The sequence below is a fragment of the Pseudophryne corroboree genome, chromosome 1, assembly GCF_028390025.1.
Source record: "Pseudophryne corroboree isolate aPseCor3 chromosome 1, aPseCor3.hap2, whole genome shotgun sequence".
Taxonomy (NCBI): Eukaryota; Metazoa; Chordata; class Amphibia; order Anura; family Myobatrachidae; genus Pseudophryne; species Pseudophryne corroboree.
Genome location: NC_086444.1, coordinates 442,208,055 through 442,233,467, shown reverse-complemented (window position 1 = coordinate 442,233,467; position 25,413 = coordinate 442,208,055). Strand labels below are relative to the sequence as shown.

Genomic DNA, 25,413 nt, shown 5'->3' with positions numbered 1-25,413 from the left:
TAAGTCGCATCCATTCCGACTTGTATTTGTCGGAATGGATCCGACAACCCCTATTCAATCCCATCTTAATTCGACTTTTTCAATTCGAATTGAGGTGGGACGCAGAGGAGGAGAAGGGGGGCGTGCCGCAGGGAAACCAGCGGGGGGACAGCCGGCGGGCATACAGGGAGAGCAGCGCTACAGTAGCGCTGCAGCAGGATGTCACACAGCCGCCCGACCTCATGACAGCTTCCACCCGGCTCCAGCAGCGTGCTGGGGCCGGGTGGAAGCTGCCATGAGGTCAGGCGGCTGAGTGACATCCAGCTGCAGCACTACTGTAGCACTGCTCTCCCTGTATGCCCGCCGGCTGTCTCCCCATCTCCCTGCGGCTCCCCCCCCTCGCCTCCTCTGGGTCCGCATCACAGTCCGACATCTTTTTGATGTCGGACTGAGATGGTCGAAAAGGGGGCCAAAACCTGTTGGTTATTGCCCCATTTTCGACACAAGCATGTGGATTGGCAGCTATTCCAATGAATTCGACTTGTCGAAAAATTTAGGGATATATTGAATAGATCGAATCAGGATTCGACCTTAAAAAGTCGAAAACTGACGTCTTTTCGACAGAAGGCAGTTTTCAACTTCAATTGAATATACCCCTTAATCTGGCTGACATTTTGATTTTGAGTATAAACATTTTCATTTCAAACCATGAAATTTGCATTCATTTGAGAAAGAGTACTTTCACTTTTTCGCAACTGACAACAAATTTGTGACAAGTGCTTCATTCCTGTGTCTAAGAGTACAATATGCCGCTCATGGACTGAAGCCATGTAGGACAGTAAGTTAGAGGCAGCATCAGCTCCTGCTTGTCTTGTTGGCTCCTGTAAGTCTGTGCTGGGTGGACTCAAAGTTTGGGGCTGCAGTGGTGTGTCGGGAAACAAATGTAAAGTGAATGCCCATCATCTTCTCTTTCCAGAGGGTCAACTCTTGGAGATAGAGGCTTGTTACTTTGTGAGGCTATAGAAAAACATGAGGTCAGTATGAGTAAATGGTACAAATACAAACGGACACATAGCAGACATACCAATTGTGCTGTCTGAATAAAAAAGAAAAAAGAAAGCTAGCAAGGACACCCCTAACCCCCTCAAAAAGTAAATTAATAATTGTAATATGCAATGGTTTAGTTTTTTTATATTTAGAGGTGGACACAATCTTTAAAAAAAAAAATCACAAATGAGTGTGTAGCTGCCATCTGTGTATGCGCTGCATACGCAGGATTTTACTATGCATTCGCATTTCGAAAGGATGCAAGTTTATCTGTAGCAATTTTTGCTAAAGTAGCAAAAACTGCTATGGACTCTGAATATCCCCTAATACAGTGGTTCTCAAATGTTTTTGAATTATGGCGCCCTAGAGTATCAGAATATTTTTCTTATGGAGAAATTTAGAAAGAAGTATTAAATTGAGTATATTGTGTTTACAGTATATGTCATCCTTATGTTTAATTGTGTGGCGAGGGACAAGGTTTGTTTCTGTTGGCCACATATGTTATGATTGACAGCCACCAGCACTGGTTTTGCCTACTACATTGACCATAAATAATTTTAATTGGTCCTGGACCACAAACCAAGAGCACCCTTGCAAGTGTCCTGAGGCACCCAAGGGTGCCACAAGCACACAGTTTTAGAACCACTGCCCTAATGTCATGTTTTCAAAATAGTATTATCACAGTTTTAGTCAGGGCCAGTTCTAGACCTTATGGCGCCCAAGGCAAAAGTTTCCTTTGGCACCCCCACCCCACAGTCAAAACAGGGTTAGTGTAAAGAATTTATAGAGAACACGAATGGCGCCAAAGCAACAAGCAGCAACCCCTTTGCACCAGTGGTAATCCCTTGTACCAATATGAGACAGTGAACAGGTAAAGTAAGTGCAATAGGGTGCGCTAAATGCGGAAATAGGTGAACAGATCTGATTGACCTTTGTGTGTAATATTAAAAGTTGATACTTCCCTTAATATCACCTATATGCATATACTTCTTGAGTCCGTTCCACATATAAAAGAGAATAAATAGATGCATATAGTGTAGTATATTTCAAATGGGACAAAATTTAATACAATCAATTCTCAGATTTAAACATTAAAAGATGCACATAAAATGCAAAATTTTAATTCCTAAAAACACTTATTTTCACCCAAATGCGGGGTAATAAAGGTGGAGGATTACCAGATGAAAGTGATCAGTGAGCGTATCAGATGTAACCTTAGGGTAACTGGCTCCGGAACCGGGTTTCCTCGTCCACGTCCCAATCGTCTGGTCAGCCTTACACCTGTTGATAATTCAATGGGTACTCCACTCTCCTGCTGCTACGCGTTTCGGGAATGTCCCTTCATCAGGCAGTGAGAGTGAAGTGAAAAGCTTGCCTTTTTGTACCCTCAGCCTGGATTGCTTCCAGGTTAAAGGTTAAAACTTAAAAATTATTAACATATACCAAACAATATGTAGCAATAGAGGAATAGGCGCCTTTGGGATGTATTTCCTCCCAATAATAAATAGGATTCAGCAGGAATCTCTAGACGTATATTAATATATGTTTGCTCAATATTTTAGAGCATAAAAATCACATTAACATGTTCCATATAAAATTTATTAAAACATAAAAACACAAGCAATGGTACAATGAATTAAGTATCCATCCTTAACAAATGACACCGAACAATTATACAGAGGACAAGTAGAATAACTTTTACAGACTCCTCCTTCTCCTTATAGCAAGTTTGGAGATTGGTGTGACAAATAGAAAAACCCAACGCGTTTCGTCTTGCTCAAAGACTTCATCAGGGGTATATCTATAAGCGTAAAATAATTTATCAGAATATTCCACTAACTATACATATATACAAAAATAAAGATATAAAAAATGGGAACATGTCAATAGATGAAAAAGGTACAGGAACATGCAAAAACAGAGCTGGATAATAAAGTGCAAATCTACACCAATCGGGAACACTTACTACAGTAAAGTACTTTCAAATAAGTTGACAATGAGTCACAAAGGTTAATGATTATACACAGAAGAAAAGAGAAAGAAATAGAAGAAGAATGAGAACATCAGAACATGTCAAGGAAACTTCATATGACATACCTCGAATGCTTGATAAAAATTGATAGACTGTCACATGAATTAACACATAGGCGTTCAGGATACTTGAATACTACCCACACATCAGTGGGATATATAGATGGAAAATAGATTGGGCCTAGTTAGGGAAATATTAGTTTTAGTAACTTTAAAACCACATGATATGTACATAATAACTAATTTATAAATCAATCAGTGTGCTGGTGAATGGGAACACATACCTTTTATTTCAAATGCTTGACTGACAAGTTCAAATACACAGGTCTAACAAGGGTTCATATAGATGTGTGACCTGATAAAATTATTGATATTAGCCAATTAGAGAGAGAATCTCACTGGTCTATATAAATTCAAGAGGCTTACCAAGTAAATTTATATTCTCTAGGACATTAAAAATGCAGAATTTTGATAGGGAATATCTACCAATCTAAACCGCCTCAACACAAATCTTAGACTCAAACCGTTTTATTTATTTATATATATAGTACTGGTATTACAATTAACTTCCCTCATTGTCTATATGAATTCTAATTCACAGTAACATAATACCATAAAAGATGTGGGAATAATTACAGACCAATCAAAATAGTAAATGGAGCCATATTTTAGGGTGATGCCTACATAGTATCACATAAAATAGTCCTTACCCTCCAGCAGATCAGCAGTGTTCAGCTCAGTTCCAGTGGAATGAAACTGTGTTCTAATTTTTACCCTTAAATAGGGGGAAGGTGATGACATCACTTCCCATTAGTGCAGTGATTGGAAGGATGAATGTGTCCCATGATGCATCTTTGAACCGGGACTAGGTGTTTCATGATTGACAGCAAGGACCGGGACTAGGTGTTTCATGATTGACAGCAATGTTCACCAATAGAACTAGTGGACATGTGATCCGGACGGCCAATAGACGCGTTCCCCTCTGTAACCTAGGAGACCGCTGAGGTTATAACTAATATGGTTGATATTCGTGAAGGACTAATTATACAATGTTATAAAAATAAAAAAAATTAAATAAAAAAAAAAAAAATTAAAATGTAATATATTTTTTTTTTTTTTTTTATCCTTTTTTTACTAATTATCAGTGTATACATAACATCATTAGTGTGATAATAAACATATATTAAGTGTAAAATGTATATTTAATATAATAAAATAAATATAATAAATATAATTAATAAATATACTCAATAAATATAATCATTGACACACCCCATAATTATTAAATTATTAAACTATTAAACTACACCCACTATTATATCCCAAATACCCCAATAACTCTAATAGTGATGAATGGAAAATATTACTCAATGAATAATATTATACTTAATAATATCCTATCTAATAAGAACTACCTATCAAGGTGTTAAAGCACCATCCCCAAAAATTGGCTCCATTTTTACAAGAAGACATTAATTAAATGGTATCTTGGTATTCAAAAATAATTAAATAGGTACTTATTACAAAAAGTATAAAATATGAAATGTGTAAAATCTATACATGAACCCCTACAAGAATGCCACCATATCTATACTTTCATTTAGGCCAAAAGGGATAAGGGTATTCAATGTATAAATCCAAAAGGATTCACGCTGGGCTAACCGTCTATCCCTATCACCTCCTCTCTTATCTAACAAAATGTGTTCAACGACCGTGAATGAAAGACCTGAAACTTCAGAATTATGTTTCTCCTGGAAATGTCGTGGTAGACTATGATTTTGAACCTTATTAGTAATATTTCGTAAATGCTCCTGTATTCTAATCTTAAGACATCTTTTAGTTTTACCTATATAAGAGAGTTTGCAACTACAGTCTATTTTGTAAACAACATAGTTGGTATTGCAGGTAACTATGGTCCTCAACTTGAAGATACGTTTGCTGTCATCTCTCCAACAGAAACCTTTCTTGTCTATGAAGCGACAACATTTACATTTGTTACACGGAAAAAGCCCTGATCTCTTCATTACTGGATGTTCAACCAGGATCTCATCTTTGTCTCTGCCTTTCTGTAGTTGACTGGGAGCCAGTATGCTCTTAAGGTTCCTAGATTTCCTAAAAATTATATTGGGTCTAGTGGATAAATGTGGACCCAATAATGGATCTTTTAGAAGAAGATGCCAATGTCGGTTCATGATGTACTTGATCTTGGTACTCTCTTGGTTATACTGCGTGATGAAAGGTCTTTCAGTGGGGCATTTTTCTCTCTTGTTTGTTTTAGCTTCTAATAGGCTATTCCTATCAATTTTGGATGCACGGATCTGGTCACTTTTTAGGTGAGTCTCATTATAGCCCCTATCAATGAATTGTTCAACCAAGACGGAAGACTGTTCCCAGTATTCTTCTAAACGGCTACAGTTTTTCCGGACTCTCACAAACTGTGAATAAGGTACCGAGGTTTTCCATCTAGACAGATGGCAACTGTCTGCTGGTATGAAACTATTTGCGTCCGTTTCCTTGAAAAATGTTTTGGTATTGAGAATGCCCTTATCATCAATACTTAATAGAACATCTAGGTAATCGATAACTACAGGGTGTTGTTTTGAAGTAAACTTGAGATTAAAAGCATTATTTTGGATCTCCGAAACAAAATCTTCCAAATTCTCCACCCCTCCGTCCCAAATGAGGATCAAGTCGTCGATATACCTCTTATAGAATTTGATGTTTGAACAACGAAAATTACTATCCGCATAGATGGTCTCACGTTCCCAGCTGTCCATATAGATATTGGCATATGATGGGGCAAACTTGGTCCCCATCGCTGTGCCCTGTTCCTGTAGGTAATATTCCCCTTCAAACTCAAAGTAGTTATGATTCAGAATGAATTTTATGCTTTCCAATAGAAAGATTCTTTCTTCCACGACCACACTGTTGTCTTCAGTTAAGATGTCATTGACAGCTTCAAGTCCCTTAGAATGTGGGATGGAGGTATACAGGGCCTGGACGTCAATTGTTGCCCATCTATAAGTAGGCTGCCATTGGAATTCATTAAGTATCCTAAGGAGACTGGTTGAATCCTTCAAGAATGAGGGCTGTTCTTTCACATACGGCTGTAATTTTAGATCGATGAAGTGAGACAAATTGGACGTTAAGGAATCCACTCCCGCCACTATGGGTCTACCTGGGGGCGGGAATACACCTTTGTGGACTTTCGGTAAATGGTAGAACACTGGGACTCGAGGTTTTCTATTGTACAGATAATCGAACTCATCTTTGCATATAATTCCCTTGTTAAATGCTCTATTCAACAACTTATGCAATTCATCCCCATATTCAATAGTTGGATCTTCATTTAATACTCTGTATGTTGCGGCATCTCTAATTTGAGTCATGGCTTCTTTAATATAGGCTGTCCTCTCCTGAATGACCACAGCTCCTCCCTTATCTGCCGTTTTGATAACTATTTCGTTATCTTTCTTAAGCTGTTTGACGGCATGCCTCTCCTGCGGATTAAGATTACCACAATACTTATCACTCTGAACTTTTAATTTCCTAAAATCTTCCTTAACTGCATCAAAGAAGAAATCGATATGATTCCCTCTCGACTCAACAGGATAATACCTAGATGGCGGTGCTACCAAAGGTTTGTTCTTAGATTCGTATGACAATTTGGGTGTGGGATTTTTCAAAAAATGTCTTTTCAAGGTTAGACTGCGTACGTACTTATTAAGGTCCACAAAAAGGTTAAACTTGTCTACATGCTGGTTAGGTGCGAATTTTAGACCTTTATTTAGTACCGAGATCTGTGGGGCTGATAATTCCTTCTTAGAAAGGTTGATGATGCTTGATTCGTCGGTTCTTGAGTGAAGTTGATCGCTCTTCGTTTTTTGTTTGGTGATCTTTCTTCCACCTCTTGTCCCTCTTCTCCTGGGTAAAGTTGTCTTTTCACACCTTGTGGGGAATCTAACCTGGTGTGGAGATGTTCCCTTTCTTGGAGATGTGGTAATACCGTTCTTTTTCTCTCCCCTAAAAAAGCCTTGCTCCTGGGGGATTCGTGTCTAAGTTGTTCATACCTGTTACGTTGTGCAAGCCTTTGCTGTTTCCCTGTGGGGGAATACTGATTACGATAAGAGGAAATCCTCCCGTATCTACGACGAGGGGAGGTATATGAACTTTTCCTCCTCATACTGTAGCCTCCTCGTTGGCCTTGGTGGTGGGAGGGGGCATATTCCCGTTTCCGATGGAACACTTCGTCATCCAATATCTCAGCCTCTCTTCTCCAACCACCCTGGTCAGGGAATCTTCTCTGATCAGATTTCTGATTTATATGATTACTCCAATCGTGTATTTTACCACTCTCATAATCGAGTTTATCCCTTGTAAACTTTTTTTGCTTACGCAGAATAATCTCTTTTTCTAATGAATCAAGTTTATACTGGAGATCCGCCACATCCCTTTTGAATTCCTCATCTTCATTGAATTTAGTAAGTAGGGCCTCCAATTTAGCTAGATCTTCCTCCAAAATTCCCAACTCTTTCTTTCTCTCCTTCACAATCAATTCTACTAATCTGGCTGCGCTCTCATCCAAAATCTTATTCCAACTTTTATTAAAATCATCATTCTGTGACCCCATAATCGGGGTTTTATTTAACCTCAAGCCTCTGGGAATACGTCCAACTTCTAAATATTTCTCGAGTGTAATGAGGTCATACCAACTTTTAAGCTCCCTGGTAGCCAGCTTTTCCATATTATTAAGTAGATGAAAGTATTCATCATCATCCTCCGTTTGCTCAATGTCTTGCATGTCCTCTAAGAAAATGGTTTTGCATTTCTGACTCCTACTCTTACGATCATTGAATAAAGGCATATCACCTAGCAGCAAATGGAGAGTAACTAACAAAAAAGCACTATACACAAAGACAAATACTCTCCCTCTGCGCTTTAACACAACAAGAAAATGGGGAATTAGATATGGCTGCCCAAATTCCGCTAAGTCCCTTGTTAGGAGGGACTAAAAATAGGAATATGTAGCAATAGAGGAATAGGCGCCTTTGGGATGTATTTCCTCCCAATAATAAATAGGATTCAGCAGGAATCTCTAGACGTATATTAATATATGTTTGCTCAATATTTTAGAGCATAAAAATCACATTAACATGTTCCATATAAAATTTATTAAAACATAAAAACACAAGCAATGGTACAATGAATTAAGTATCCATCCTTAACAAATGACACCGAACAATTATACAGAGGACAAGTAGAATAACTTTTACAGACTCCTCCTTCTCCTTATAGCAAGTTTGGAGATTGGTGTGACAAATAGAAAAACCCAATGCGTTTCGTCTTGCTCAAAGACTTCATCAGGGGTATATCTATAAGCGTAAAATAATTTATCAGAATATTCCACTAACTATACATATATACAAAAATAAAGATATAAAAAATGGGAACATGTCAATAGATGAAAAAGGTACAGGAACATGCAAAAACAGAGCTGGATAATAAAGTGCAAATCTACACCAATCGGGAACACTTACTACAGTAAAGTACTTTCAAATAAGTTGACAATGAGTCACAAAGGTTAATGATTATACACAGAAGAAAAGAGAAAGAAATAGAAGAAGAATGAGAACATCAGAACATGTCAAGGAAACTTCATATGACATACCTCGAATGCTTGATAAAAATTGATAGACTGTCACATGAATTAACACATAGGCGTTCAGGATACTTGAATACTACCCACACATCAGTGGGATATATAGATGAAAAATAGATTGGGCCTAGTTAGGGAAATATTAGTTTTAGTAACTTTAAAACCACATGATATGTACATAATAACTAATTTATAAATCAATCAGTGTGCTGGTGAATGGGAACACATACCTTTTATTTCAAATGCTTGACTGACAAGTTCAAATACACAGGTCTAACAAGGGTTCATATAGATGTGTGACCTGATAAAATTATTGATATTAGCCAATTAGAGAGAGAATCTCACTGGTCTATATAAATTCAAGAGGCTTACCAAGTAAATTTATATTCTCTAGGACATTAAAAATGCAGAATTTTGATAGGGAATATCTACCAATCTAAACCGCCTCAACACAAATCTTAGACTCAAACCGTTTTATTTATTTATATATATAGTACTGGTATTACAATTAACTTCCCTCATTGTCTATATGAATTCTAATTCACAGTAACATAATACCATAAAAGATGTGGGAATAATTACAGACCAATCAAAATAGTAAATGGAGCCATATTTTAGGGTGATGCCTACATAGTATCACATAAAATAGTCCTTACCCTCCAGCAGATCAGCAGTGTTCAGCTCAGTTCCAGTGGAATGAAACTGTGTTCTAATTTTTACCCTTAAATAGGGGGAAGGTGATGACATCACTTCCCATTAGTGCAGTGATTGGAAGGATGAATGTGTCCCATGATGCATCTTTGAACCGGGACTAGGTGTTTCATGATTGACAGCAAGGACCGGGACTAGGTGTTTCATGATTGACAGCAATGTTCACCAATAGAACTAGTGGACATGTGATCCGGACGGCCAATAGACGCGTTCCCCTCTGTAACCTAGGAGACCGCTGAGGTTATAACTAATATGGTTGATATTCGTGAAGGACTAATTATACAATGTTATAAAAAAAAAAAAAATTAAATAAAAAAAAAAAAAAAAAAATTAAAATGTAATATATTTTTTTTTTTTTTTTTATCCTTTTTTTACTAATTATCAGTGTATACATAACATCATTAGTGTGATAATAAACATATATTAAGTGTAAAATGTATATTTAATATAATAAAATAAATATAATAAATATAATTAATAAATATACTCAATAAATATAATCATTGACACACCCCATAATTATTAAATTATTAAACTATTAAACTACACCCACTATTATATCCCAAATACCCCAATAACTCTAATAGTGATGAATGGAAAATATTACTCAATGAATAATATTATACTTAATAATATCCTATCTAATAAGAACTACCTATCAAGGTGTTAAAGCACCATCCCCAAAAATTGGCTCCATTTTTACAAGAAGACATTAATTAAATGGTATCTTGGTATTCAAAAATAATTAAATAGGTACTTATTACAAAAAGTATAAAATATGAAATGTGTAAAATCTATACATGAACCCCTACAAGAATGCCACCATATCTATACTTTCATTTAGGCCAAAAGGGATAAGGGTATTCAATGTATAAATCCAAAAGGATTCACGCTGGGCTAACCGTCTATCCCTATCACCTCCTCTCTTATCTAACAAAATGTGTTCAACGACCGTGAATGAAAGACCTGAAACTTCAGAATTATGTTTCTCCTGGAAATGTCGTGGTAGACTATGATTTTGAACCTTATTAGTAATATTTCGTAAATGCTCCTGTATTCTAATCTTAAGACATCTTTTAGTTTTACCTATATAAGAGAGTTTGCAACTACAGTCTATTTTGTAAACAACATAGTTGGTATTGCAGGTAACTATGGTCCTCAACTTGAAGATACGTTTGCTGTCATCTCTCCAACAGAAACCTTTCTTGTCTATGAAGCGACAACATTTACATTTGTTACACGGAAAAAGCCCTGATCTCTTCATTACTGGATGTTCAACCAGGATCTCATCTTTGTCTCTGCCTTTCTGTAGTTGACTGGGAGCCAGTATGCTCTTAAGGTTCCTAGATTTCCTAAAAATTATATTGGGTCTAGTGGATAAATGTGGACCCAATAATGGATCTTTTAGAAGAAGATGCCAATGTCGGTTCATGATGTACTTGATCTTGGTACTCTCTTGGTTATACTGCGTGATGAAAGGTCTTTCAGTGGGGCATTTTTCTCTCTTGTTTGTTTTAGCTTCTAATAGGCTATTCCTATCAATTTTGGATGCACGGATCTGGTCACTTTTTAGGTGAGTCTCATTATAGCCCCTATCAATGAATTGTTCAACCAAGACGGAAGACTGTTCCCAGTATTCTTCTAAACGGCTACAGTTTTTCCAGACTCTCACAAACTGTGAATAAGGTACCGAGGTTTTCCATCTAGACAGATGGCAACTGTCTGCTGGTATGAAACTATTTGCGTCCGTTTCCTTGAAAAATGTTTTGGTATTGAGAATGCCCTTATCATCAATACTTAATAGAACATCTAGGTAATCGATAACTACAGGGTGTTGTTTTGAAGTAAACTTGAGATTAAAAGCATTATTTTGGATCTCCGAAACAAAATCTTCCAAATTCTCCACCCCTCCGTCCCAAATGAGGATCAAGTCGTCGATATACCTCTTATAGAATTTGATGTTTGAACAACGAAAATTACTATCCGCATAGATGGTCTCACGTTCCCAGCTGTCCATATAGATATTGGCATATGATGGGGCAAACTTGGTCCCCATCGCTGTGCCCTGTTCCTGTAGGTAATATTCCCCTTCAAACTCAAAGTAGTTATGATTCAGAATGAATTTTATGCTTTCCAATAGAAAGATTCTTTCTTCCACGACCACACTGTTGTCTTCAGTTAAGATGTCATTGACAGCTTCAAGTCCCTTAGAATGTGGGATGGAGGTATACAGGGCCTGGACGTCAATTGTTGCCCATCTATAAGTAGGCTGCCATTGGAATTCATTAAGTATCCTAAGGAGACTGGTTGAATCCTTCAAGAATGAGGGCTGTTCTTTCACATACGGCTGTAATTTTAGATCGATGAAGTGAGACAAATTGGACGTTAAGGAATCCACTCCCGCCACTATGGGTCTACCTGGGGGCGGGAATACACCTTTGTGGACTTTCGGTAAATGGTAGAACACTGGGACTCGAGGTTTTCTATTGTACAGATAATCGAACTCATCTTTGCATATAATTCCCTTGTTAAATGCTCTATTCAACAACTTATGCAATTCATCCCCATATTCAATAGTTGGATCTTCATTACCTATATCACCTATATCAGTGAGGTTCCTATCACTTAAGTTGAAGATTTTTCCTTGTATTAATTGAGTAGTTAAAAAAAGGAGGAAAAAAACCACAAACAAACCTAAAATTATGGATCCAACATTGATGACTATGGAAACTGAAACTACTCAATTAATACAAGGAAAAATCTTCAACTTAAGTGATAGGAACCTCACTGATATAGAGGAAAAACTGTTACTTAAAGGGCTTAAATACGCACCAACAAACAAACCTTCCCCCTTCGATGTATTTATAGATGTGGAAAAGTTTATTAGAAAACTTACAGTTAAAAAATTCTTCCTGACAAAAAATCAGGCGGACCCTAAAGAGACGGATAGTACGAAAGAACAATTTAAGAAAAAATCAACGTTCTATCCGAAACATTTGAAGGGAAGTTTAGTTGATAGCTTCCATAAATCAGTCCTTGAAGATATGGAAAAACTGGATAAAAACAAAATAAAGAAGTGGAATTTGACAAAAAAGGAACGTATGGCGTTGAAGGCACTTCAGAAAGATGACAGCATTGTGATTAAACCGTGCGATAAAGGAGGGGGAGTGGCTATACTCAATAAGACGGACTATATAAAAGAAATCTACCGCCAATTGGAAGATGGCGGCACATATTCAAAACTAAGAAGTGACCCCACTAACAGAATGAAAACTGCCCTTAACCAATTATTAAAGACACACCTAGATAAGAAAACAATCACTGAGAAAGAATTTGAGTACCTGAATGTTTTGGATCCAACCACACCAACCATCTACGTACTTCCTAAGGTACATAAGGATCCAGCAAATCCCCCAGGAAGACCTATTGTGGCAGGCGTGGGTAGCCTCACGGCTAACCTGTCGGAATTCATTGACTCACACCTACAACCACTGACATCAAAGACAGATTTCCATCTCAAGGATACGACCGATATACTTCAGAAAATCAACACATTTGAGTGGACAGAGGGAATGTGGATGGCGACGGCTGATGTGGAAGCATTGTACACAAACATACATGAAAAAGGTATTGAAGCAGTCAGATACTATCTTGATAAAACAGACTACTCTGAGGATAAGAAAGAATTTCTGCTGGAAGGAATAAGATTCATACTCAAAAATAACTATTTTTACTTCGATGGGTCGTACTATAACCAACTCATTGGAACCGCAATGGGGACCAAATTCGCCCCAAGTTTCGCGAATTTATTTATGTCCTACTGGGAAGAAAAGAACATAAAAACCAACCAAACATTTGGAAAAGAGCTCATTTTGTGGTATCGATATATTGACGATGTCATTTTCTTTTGGAAAGGGAATAAAGAAGCTTTATGTACTTTCTCAGAAGAACTTAATTCCAATGATCTTAACATCAAATTAAGCGTTAACTGTAGCCAAACAGAATTAAGCTTCTTAGATCTTTCGCTATACATCGAAGATGGAAAATTGGAGACCAAATGTTATAGAAAACCGACGGACGCAAATAATTATATTGCAACAACTAGCGAACATCATCTCAATTGGCTCACCAGCATCCCTAAGAGTCAATTCCTGAGACTCAGACGGAATTGTAGCAAAAAAACAGTATGTGAAGAACAAATAGACACCATGAAAATGGGTTTCATAAATAAAGGTTACGATAGAAATAAACTAATAGAATTCAAAAATGAAACCCTCCAAAAAAACCGGGCTGAACTTCTGGAGAGCAAGAAGAAAATGGGGAAAGAAAAGGAGGCAAAAACTCAGTTTGCTTTTATCACACAATACAACAGCCAACACAAGAAAATGGAATCCATAGTGCGTAGACACTGGCACCTTCTCTTAAAAGATCCAGTTTTAAAAGGTGTATTACCACAATTACCACGCTTCATTTATAGAAAAGCCCCGAATCTTAAAGACAAACTTACTAGAAGCGCCTTGCCACATCAGGACTACCATCCGATAAGGAATAAAGGCTTCTTTAGATGCGGGACGTGCCAGGCTTGTCGAGAAATCAAATCGGAAAGTTCTAAATATGAAGAATTTACAGTGAAGGATATTAAATATAAATCACAACATTTCATGACATGCCATACCACCAACGTGGTTTATTTAATTGAATGTAGCTGCAACCTGGTCTACATAGGCCGAACAAGCAGGGCACTGAAAACTAGACTAAGTGAACACCTCCGTAACATCAAGAAGGGCCTAATTACACATTCTCTATCTAATCACTTTAGAGAAGTCCATAACTGCTCCACCAATAACATCATCCGCTTTTTAGCTATAGAGAATGTTAAGAACAACTGGAGGTATAGAGATGAGGCAACACGTTTGGCTAAAAGTGAGATGAAATGGATCCATAAAGTTAAAAGCCTCACCCCGTATGGACTCAACTCAGATTTTGAGTTAAAGTGGTTCCTATAGATCTCACTTCCAATTTTTTTGTATTTCGGTATAACTTTTAAATTGTCTTTCACCTCCTTTCTTTTCAAAGTAGTCCCTATAAGCTGGTTAGTGTTAATCATTAATTAGTTCATATTATCATGTAACAAGAGTCTAATTGTTATTTTATTTAAGTTTGCAGTATGGGCATGGTAGCCCACAAGTAAAATGGAACCGAAATACAGGAAATACCAGCATGAAAAAAACTTTCGAAATTTGGACGATTTCTGTCCCCTGTTTAGTATATACAGAATTTGAGGACTGCTTAATGGACTCTAGTTGACATAAAGGACAAACAGGGTAATCTTCTAATAAGAAGTTATTCCGCTTCTACACGCTGATTGCCGCAACCAGAAGTACATCACTAAAGATCTGATGCGCTTCAAGTGCGTTCCACCGGACCGGAAGTATGCCGCCGGAAGTCGCTTTGCGTTCCAAATGTGTTCCAGTAACATCGTAAAACGGAACTTTTCCTGATTGCCGCAACCGGAAGTACATCACCAAAGATCTGATGCGCTTCAAGTGCGTTCCACCGGACCGGAAGTATGCCGCCGGAAGTCGCTTTGCATTCCAAATGCGTTCCAGCAACATCGAAAAACTGAACTTTTCCCTATACACTCGCAGGACTTCTTGTAATTAAGAATTAGTAAACAGTTTGGACAATCTTGGACTCATTTTTGTTGTATTAATTTATGAGGTCTATTTCACGATGCTATTAACTATAGAAAAAAACGGAGGTCACGTTAACGTCACTTCCGGTTAATATAGCGTGATTTTCTGCATTCTGGCTTTTAAATATTGATAGTCCTGTCATTTATTATGCAATTTTAATTATGGATTTTTTTAATTATGGATTTTTTATATAGGTAAACTTTTTGACATTGTTTGGTATATGTTAATAATTTTTAAGTTTTAACCTTTAACCTGGAAGCAATCCAGGCTGAGGGTACAAAAAGGCAAGCTTTTCACTTCACTCTCACTGCCTGATGAAGGGACATTCCCGAAACGCGTAGCAGCAGGAGAGTGGAGTACCCATTGAATTATCAACAGGTGTAAGGCTGACCAGACGATTGGGACGTGGACGAGGGAACCCGGTTCCGGAGCCAGTTACCCTAAGGTTACATCTGATACGCTCACTGATCACTTTCATCTGGTAATCCTCCACCTTTATTACCCCGCATTTGGGTGAAAATAAGTGTTTTTAGGAATTAAAATTTTGCATTTTATGTGCATCTTTTAATGTTTAAATCTGAGAATTGATTGTATTAAATTTTGTCCCATTTGAAATATACTACACTATATGCATCTATTTATTCTCTTTTATATGTGGAACGGACTCAAGAAGTATATGCATATAGGTGATATTAAGGGAAGTATCAACTTTTAATATTACACACAAAGGTCAATCAGATCTGTTCACCTATTTCCGCATTTAGCGCACCCTATTGCACTTACTTTACCTGTTCACCAAAACAGGGTTAGTGCGTGCCATTGGTGCACGTAAAAAACTAGGGGCGTGGCTTCATGGGAAAGGGGTGTGGCCACATAATTGTACCAATTCACGTTACACCGCACAGTAGTGTCCATCAATCACATTACACCACACAGTAGTACCCCTTATACACATTACGCCAGTTAGAGCCCCTTATACAACAACAAAAACAGAGAAAAAAACCCTGATTCATGCCTTTTATATTATTTATAATTTTTCCTCCTTATAGTAATGCCCATTACACATTATGCCACACACCATAATGCCCATTACACATTATTCTGCACACCGTAATGTCCATTAGGCATTATGCCACACACCGTAATGCCCATTACACATTATGCCACACACTGTAATGCCTATTCCAACTTATGACACAAACTATAATGCCCATTACACGTTATGGCACACACCATAATGCCCATCACATTTTATGACATGCACTGTAATGTCTATTCCAACTTATGTCACAAACCATAATGCCCATTACATGTTATGCCACACACTGTAATGCCCATTTCAAATTTTGCCACACACCGTAATTCCCAGAACACGTTATGCCACACATTTTCCATACATTGTAATGCCCATTACACATTATGCCACATGCAGTTATGACTGTGACACCATTTTATGCTCCACATACAATAATGTCCCTTGCAAATTTTGCCCCACAGTAAGGCCTCTAATTACTTTTAAATTTCCTGCTCATTGCCATGGATCTAATGCTTGTTGCCAGGAATCTCATGCTTGTTGCCAAGGGTTTTCTGCTCTCGTTTCCATGCTTGTTGTCAGGGGTCCAATGCTCTATTCCAGGGGACTCATGCTAATTGCCAAGTGTTTACTTCTCTGGGTTCCATGCTCATTTCCAGGAGTTTCCTGCTCATTGCGAGGTGTGTCATTGACTCCATTTTATGCTCCACATACAATAATGTCCCTTAAAAAATTTGCCCAAAGGTAAGGCTTCTAATTACTTTTAAATTACCTGCTCATTGCCATGGGTCTAATACTCATTGCCAGGTGTCTTATGTTCATTGCCAAAGATTTCATGCTTATAGTCAAGGATTTCATGTTCTGGGTTCCATGCTCATTGCCAGGGGTTCCATGCTCATTACCAGGGTTTAGCTTATTGTTGCCAGGGGTTTCATGCTCATTGGCAGTCATCTCATGCTCATTGCCAGGGATTTCCTGCTTATTGCCACAGGGTCTACATGTGAGAAGATGCATTTCTGCATCTTCTCCACCAGCCAGCTGCACACATACTGCACCCTGCACACCGGCTGCAGCAGGCATCATGGGCTGTGTGGGTGCTCACTGCTGCCGACACCAATAAGGGAGACAGTCAGACGCTAGAGGTCCTATTTGACCTCTAGAGTCTGGAGAGTACGGAGACAGATGCTAGATGTCAAGTGGGACCTCTAGCTTCTGACCGTTTCCCTCAATGGTGTCGGCTGCAGCGGGCACCCACGCAGCCCACAGCGCCTGCTGCACCTGGGTGCCTGCGGCCGTGCCCTTAGTCCACAGCACCTTGGGCCCTATCCGTTTAGTAGATAGACAGTGTCTAGTTAGACAGTCAATAGATAGACACCATATATTAGAAAGACATTAGGTCGACAGGGTCAAAAGGTCGACAGGGTCAAAAGGTCGACATGGAAAAGGTCGACAGGTCAAAAGGTCGACATGGAAAAGGTCGACAGGTCAAAAGGTTGACATGATAATTGTCGACATAAAAAAGATAGACAAATGTGTTTTTTTAATTTAACATGTTTTTGGATTATTTCATACTTTCTCTATCCATGTCGGCATAGAGTTGGTTATAAACCTTGTGGCGAGCGCAGCGTGGCGAGCGAAGCGAGCCCCGCGAGGGTATGCCTATCTGCAATTGGGGTGCCAGATGACAAAACTATCCACACAAAGCACAAAAATGCAAAAAACATGGTGTCTACCTTTTTCATGTCGACTATTTTCATGTCGACCTTTTGACCTATCAACCTTTTCCATGTCGACAGTTTGACCTGTCGACCTTTTCCATGTCGACCTTTTGACCCTGTCGACCTTTTGACCCTGTCGACCTAATGTCTGTCTAACATATGGTGTCTATCTATTGACTGTCTAACTAGACACTATCTATCTTTCATACCGGAACCACCTCGGGCGGTCGCCCTGCTTGCCCACACCTAAAACCGCTCCTGGTTTTAGTAATTGTTTATTCAACTGTTTTTTTAGTGTCATTTACTTTTTATTGCAATCACGTTTATTTTTTTTTCCAGTTTAGAAGAAGTCTGCCCACAGACCTGCAGCAAGACAGCGGCATGGGAATGATGATTAGACAGCTAATTAATTTTAAAAACAATGTTTTTTTTGCATTAATTTTTTAGGCCCGTCTTCTGCGCTTACGAAAGTTGTTCCCAGGATTTCTGTTGCTACATCAAGGCCTTCAAGTGCCATCCTGGCACCATCAGAGGAGACAACGCCCCATTCTCTGCAGCTCATACTTGCCACTTGCCAAATTGTAGCAATACCCCTGACTCCCTGAAGTGTCTAGCAGTCTCCCTGATTGCCCCTTAGCCCCATTATGTACAGTAGCTTTAATAGGGTTGAAAAAAATAAAGAAATCAAAGATAAAGTATATACTTTCAAGGGGGATCATCATTTTAAAATAAGGGTTCGTATACCCATTATATGTGGAAAATATGTAACAACTTTGAGGCTCAATTACATTTGTATTTACAGTAAGTCAATTTTCTTACACGGCTCTCAGACAGAGCAGTACATGTCTACTTTAACACCATGCTCATACTGTAGGTGTTGCTTTCAAAATCTCCTGAAATGTTTTTTGAAAAGTAGGCAAGTGTGCCACAGCATGGCCCTAATTCAGACCTGATCACAGCAGTAAATTTGTTCTCTAATGAGCAAAACAATGTGCACTGCAGGGGGGGCAGATATAACATTATACATCATTCTATGGCAGTGGCGTAATTACTGCCCCCGCAGCCACTGCGGAGGCTTGGAGGCGTAGAGCTGCGGGGGTGCCACCACTGATTCAGAGCAGATTGACATGCGGACTAGTCGTCTGCATGTAAATATGCTAACTGTCCCTTCCAAAATGGCTGCCGCCATGGAGGAGACATGCTAGAGGTCATACTTGACCTCTAGTGTCTAAGAGCTGCCGGGACCCATGGGAGCGCATAGCGCTGGCCGTAGCCGGCGGCACCCTGCAGCCCTGCCACTCCGCTATCCTGGCGCTGCGGCAGCAGCAGCAACAGGAGGATCGGGCAGCTGTGATTGTGGCACACTATAAAGTGGGGAGCGCTTTGGGAGATATCACTCCACCTTACACCCAGTGCATTACCCCCTGGCAACGAGCTTGACACCCAGCGCATGAAACCTCTGGCAACGAGCATGACACCCTGAGCATGAAAACCCCTGGCACCATGCATGGAACCAAGATCATGAAACCCATGGCAATGATCAAGTAATTTAAAAGTAATTAGAAGCATTACTGTAGGGCTTAATGGGTAATGGGCATTGCGGTGTGTGGCACAATATATAATGGGCATTGCGGTGTGTGGCATAATATATCACGGACGTTGTGGCATGTGGTATAATGTATACCGGGCATTGCGTTGTGTGTCATAATGTGTCACAGTCATGACGGTGTGTGGAATACTGTATCACGGGCATTGTATGTGGCATAATGTCTTTGGGGCATTGCATTGTGTGTTATAATGTATAACTGGTATTGCGGTGTGTGTCATAATGTGTCACAGACATGACGGCGTGTGGTGTACTGTATCACTGGCATTGTATGTGGCATAAAGTCTTAGGGGCACTACAGTGTGTGTCATAATGTGTCAGAGGCATTATGGTGTGTGGTATAATGTCTCAGGGACACTGCAGTGTGTGGCATAATTTATAACGGGCATTGCGGTGTGGCATAATGTGTCACAGGCATTATGGTGTGTGGCATAATGTCTAAGGGCCATTGCAGTGTGTGGCAAAATGTATAAGGGGCATTACTATAATGAGGAATAATGACAAATAATGTGGTCGCCAATGTCTTGGTGTGCAGGTTGCAAACTGGGGTATAAGGTAGTCTTTTCGTTCAACACCACGCCACTTTCAGCAAATCCACACCCATTTTAATGAAGCCACACCATTTTTTGGCGCATGCGCCTTTGGTGCGTGCAAATTCTTCACTTTGCTAGTGCCAATTATGGGAGGTTGGGGTTACCAAAGAATTTTTTGGCTTGGGGAGAAAAATTTCTAGTTACGCCACTGTTCTATAGTACAGAAATCCAGGCATGGATTTAGGGGTGAGGTTGCCCCTAGGCACAACAGTAATAGCCACTAACTATGATTTTTAATTACTGTATGTGTACATATTTACTAGTAGGACAGCCTACCCACTTACACTCTGATCAAGAAGGCATGTGGTACAGTACAGTGGAAATATTTTACAGTTACTGGTACATTTTGGGATGACAGTACCTACACAAGCCCCCCCCCCCCCCTCCCATGTACCTCATGTGCCTAATGGGAAATTTGCCACTGCCGAAATCTTAGTCACAATCAGGAATTTCACTGAATGTGATATGTATAATCTTCAGATTTTTTTTCCGCCTGTTCCCAAAGGCATCCCAAAGTGAAACATATTCCAAAGAGACATTGTATTTAACTGTATAACATACTTTATGTACAAAAAAATTAAATGTACACTAGATATTTAAGGTCAAATGTCACATCATGTGACCTTGAAATGTAAATGTCATTATTAAAATCTAAAACTATTTTGTATGAAACCTGTGGTCCCTTAGCTTCAAAAAACGACTAACATGAAAGTTCTACCACAACTAGAAGCAAAGTTATGATTTTTATGTTGTTGACCTGGCAAGCATAAATGTAAAAATTTTTTTTTATATTTGCAGCCCTAAAAAAAACCACAATGTAACACCTTGCACTAATAGTCAAATTATACACTGGTGTGGGTGAAAACACATAAAGCAAGTAATTGTAATCTTAATTATTTATTTTACCAACAGTCAATGTATATAAAACTGCAAGCATATAGTCTTCAATATTCTCAAAAGTATAAAATCACGTATGTAGATACTGTACATACACAATTGGCAACTTGCTCGAGAAATCAGGTCCGTGGCTATTCTGGAATCACTGTACAAATGAATAACGGCTAGCGGGGAGCACAAATCCGCTGATGCTATCAAATCGGATACCTCGGCAGGTGTGCAGACAGGAGGCGTGGCCTAACGCGTTTCGTCACGTGACCCGTGACTTTCTCAAAGGAGTATATACTCCTTTGAGAAAGTCACGGGTCACGTGACGAAACGCGTTAGGCCACGCCTCCTGTCTGCACACCTGCCGAGGTATCCGATTTGATAGCATCAGCGGATTTGTGCTCCCCGCTAGCCGTTATTCATTTGTACAGTGATTCCAGAATAGCCACGGACCTGATTTCTCGAGCCGCTCACAGCAATATACGGCTTTCCGCCAGCCGGCCATATCAGTACACGGCTCATAATCTACAGTGAATCCACGGCTCCCTCTCCCCTGCGGCATCCGCACAGTGGGCATTGCAGGACACATCGCCGAGGACGCTCGGCTTTGGACCAGCCCACCTAAGGAGAGGTATTTTGAACATCAATTAATACTGGATCACTCCTTAAAATTATTATATGAGATATCTGCTGTATCATACATCCATCTTCATCATCCTACCTCACGGCTATTACCACTTATTGCTTTCCAATAACAGCTGGACTTTACATCTATCTGGGGACGCTTATTTAGAGAACTGACACAATTTGGTGTCTGTTTAAACGGATAAACTGAGTCAAGGTGTGCTTTCTTTATATTCATTAATATATTGTCATTTTAACTATGCTATTTTTATGCATTTTCAGCTAATAAATTAATTTATACATACATCGGCTCTCTTATAATTTGCACTGCCCTTTCCCCTGATACTTTGCGCAGCTGATTTTTTCTGTTTCTACATTCCCCAACCCAACACCCACATAGTGTTTTCAGCCGCGCATGTATCAGGGAATTTGATTATCAGCCTTTTGCACTTGAGGCGCTGTAGAAGCAGTTGTCTGTTTTCTTTCTTACATTGTCTGAACCTGACATATTGATTTATCTGAGTAAGTGTACGATGTTATTGACATCGTTAAGCTAGTTGTATAATACTTTATAGGTTTGAATACTTTGTATCAATGCATGGTGATTCACGCCTCTGGTGTAGGTGTCCACTCATGGTGATTATACACAGTGACATGGGTTTGAGTTTTTGACCCACATATGGTGTCTAATGAGCACTTCTGATAATTAGCCTGATGGGCGTGGTGGTCCACTGATGTTTTTTTGCTTTTTGTTTCTTTTCATTGTATGTATTTTTATTTTATTCTTTGTTTTTTCAGTAATCAATATATGATGCTTTCAAAATATTGTGTATAACTGGAAGCTTATCTTGATAAAGATCCTAAACTGAGGATCGAAACGTCGACCAAATAAGCCGAATCTCGACTGAAATAAAGTTATTGTGAAAAAGTGAAGTTGCTGGAAATCATTTGATTGGATGAGTGCACCTCCACATTGCTGGACTCTTGTCTAAATATTGTGGGTCTACCATTGTATGGAGATTCCCACTAGGAGCACCCCACCGTTGTTCTTTATTTCTTGATGCGAGTGCAGGATTATACATGCTATATATATATATATATATATATATATATATATAAAATGGAAAACAGAGTGCGCTATAACATATACATAGATTGAATATTATTCAATTCAATTCACGAATCGTGATCGAAGGTTCTCTTGAATTCTGTTCCTCTTAGTGACTTCCCATTTGGGGCCTACAGAAACCCACTTATCAGAGAAAGATATTCACCCGACAAAAGATACAACCAATTAATAACAGAACTTTGATTAAAACGTCTCGAATGCATGATATTACAAAACATGCCTTTTAAAACGTACATAATCAATTAGACACACACCAAATTGCTTAGATGGTACAGTGGGATAGCCTCCTCACCTTAACGGTGTGAGCTCAAAGGAGGGTATTCAAAGCAAGATGATAGTGTGCAATAATCGATGAACCCTACACGTTTCATCCTGATGGACTTCTTCAGGGGATAAAATAATGTCTGGGTGAAAGAAATGTAAACATTTTTAAAAATGTAAAAAAAATGTATAGGATGGGTTTATGGAGGACATACTTATAGAGTAGGTACCCACCTAAAGCCTTAGCCAATGGAGAGCCACAAGGGGAACTACCAGATTTTTTTGGATTCAAAAAGGACCAATATGGTACATATAGATAGATCTATTAAATATAAATTTATTTTTTGTTATTTTTTGTTAGTAAATGTATATTCATATACTATTATATCAATAATAGTGAAACAATTAATACTAACCTAAAATTTCAATAAAAGTTCGGACCAGAATGGTCAGACTCAATATTGTTAGTTGTATGATTCAGACCATAGTAATTTTTGAGGCTAATTACTACCTCTGTAATAAAGAAAGTGAATATGTGATTTCTTTATCAATAATAATTATATTAAAATATGTCATTAACTCTTACTAACCTAAAGTTTTAATGTGGGTTGCTCAAAAACTTTAGTGAACCACTATATTTCCCAAACCGTAGTGACTTTGGAGACGGTTCCTACTTCTACAAAAGAAAATATATACATAAGTGAATGTTTTGCATATGTGTATCCAAAATTAAAAAAATAACAATCAATTCGTACCTATAGGAGATCCATGATAGACGTCCCCAATAAAAGGTCTGGATTTAGACAATGTAAAAAATGTGGAGGATCCCACTAGACTAAAGAAGAGAGGGAGTGTATAATGTGTATAATGTGTAATTGTGAGAATGTATTAGTGAAAATAAGCAAATATCCATACCAAGGTCTGTATCAGCAACAGAAGGTCAAACCAGACCCAATCGGAAATCTTGGAAACAATTTGGAAAAAAGCTTCCTCTTCTCTATAATGGGAGAAGAGCATATACGTAATGTTTATCGATTTTATTATAAACTAATATAAAAAATAAATTCATAGCATACATACCACAGCATAAATGACTGATTTATATGTAGAAATGTGTACAAGAAAAAAAGTCCAGTGGATAACACCTTAAATGACAGAGACAATATTTCTTCAATTATATAGAATTATAATACTAATCCTTACATAATCTCTTTTAAAACATTAAATTCCGCATTGTTGTATATTAATCCATATTTATATTTATTTTAGAAATGGTCAGTATTCCACGCATGCATGGATTTTAGCCAATAATTTATTATATGTTTGGCTGTATGGCAGTATAACAAAAATAGCTACAGCATTCAATAAACAAAGATACTCAGATTGGATAATCTTATTAGGTGTATTGAATTCTATAATGATTACATCATTCTATAAATAATCAATACACACATTTTTCATGTTGCCAAGGAACTAGATAAATACAAGAAGCTAGTATTTAATTACAAAATGTAGCATTACCGATAACCACTGCATTTACAAATGTACCATTACTGAGAACCGCAGCATTTCATAACTAAACACGGTCAAAATAGTAAAGTACCATAATCTGATATATACAAGAGACTATATCTACATATAATTATATCAACCACCAAAAGTACAGACATATATATCATATATAACCATGAGTGAGGTCAGAATACAAAATGGAAAACAAAGGCGGCATTAATAAAAACTTACTCTACTGCAGTTTATCACTGGATTAACCATTCACGTCAGTCAGGGAGAGAGGAAAGATCTAGGAGCTCAAAAAAGGCTCCTTATATCTGGATTGTTATATTATATCACTTAAGATTGTTAGTAATCAATGGAGTTTAATTAATTGGTTCTTCCAATGTTCTAAATTACTTCCCACTGGAATATATGGATCTACCACCCTCTAGTCTGTATTAAACTTAATAGAGTATTAGAATCACATCTTAAGGGGATGTAAACTCACGGTTGATTCTGGCGTGGATAGTAGAGGAACTATCCCACTGGCCTTGTTCCTCCCCCTTGTTTTGTGACTCCTCCCCCAGACGGAAAAGGTCCCTTAGCCCACTTGATTCTAGCATCTACTGTAAACTCACGGTGGACTTTAAACAGGAGCACGGGAACGTGCTTCCTGTTTGTGTTCCACCCTTGCATGAAGTGTGCGTTCCAACTGTAATGAGAAACCTGTGCCGCACTGGAGAGCAATCACTCCCCTACATGTGCACGTGCAACCTCCCCCCCCCCCCCCCGGATGGAGCGCCCCCCCCCCGGATGGAGCGCGCGCATCACCTCTGGACCCACATAGTGATCGTGCGTGTCCCAACACAAAGTGTAGCGCATACGTCACTGACAGGGCTTCTAAGCCGTATCACGCCCCCACAGCGGGAGACAGACATATACATGAAATG

General features: G+C 38.6%; 1 long non-coding RNA gene across 2 annotated transcripts; it reads right to left on the bottom strand.

Annotated features, from left to right (window-relative positions):
* Positions 1–382: 382 nt before the first annotated feature.
* On the bottom strand, positions 383–25,206 carry LOC134898589 (uncharacterized). 2 transcript variants are annotated; one of them, XR_010172333.1, is made up of 4 exons: positions 24,972–25,206; positions 24,050–24,114; positions 23,885–23,966; positions 383–996 (listed from the first exon to the last, which is right to left on the bottom strand). It is a non-coding gene; the product is annotated as an uncharacterized LOC134898589 (long non-coding RNA). The 2 variants fall into 2 exon arrangements; XR_010172384.1 differs by lacking the exon at positions 24,972–25,206 and adding an exon at positions 24,713–24,961.
* Positions 25,207–25,413: the final 207 nt, after the last annotated feature.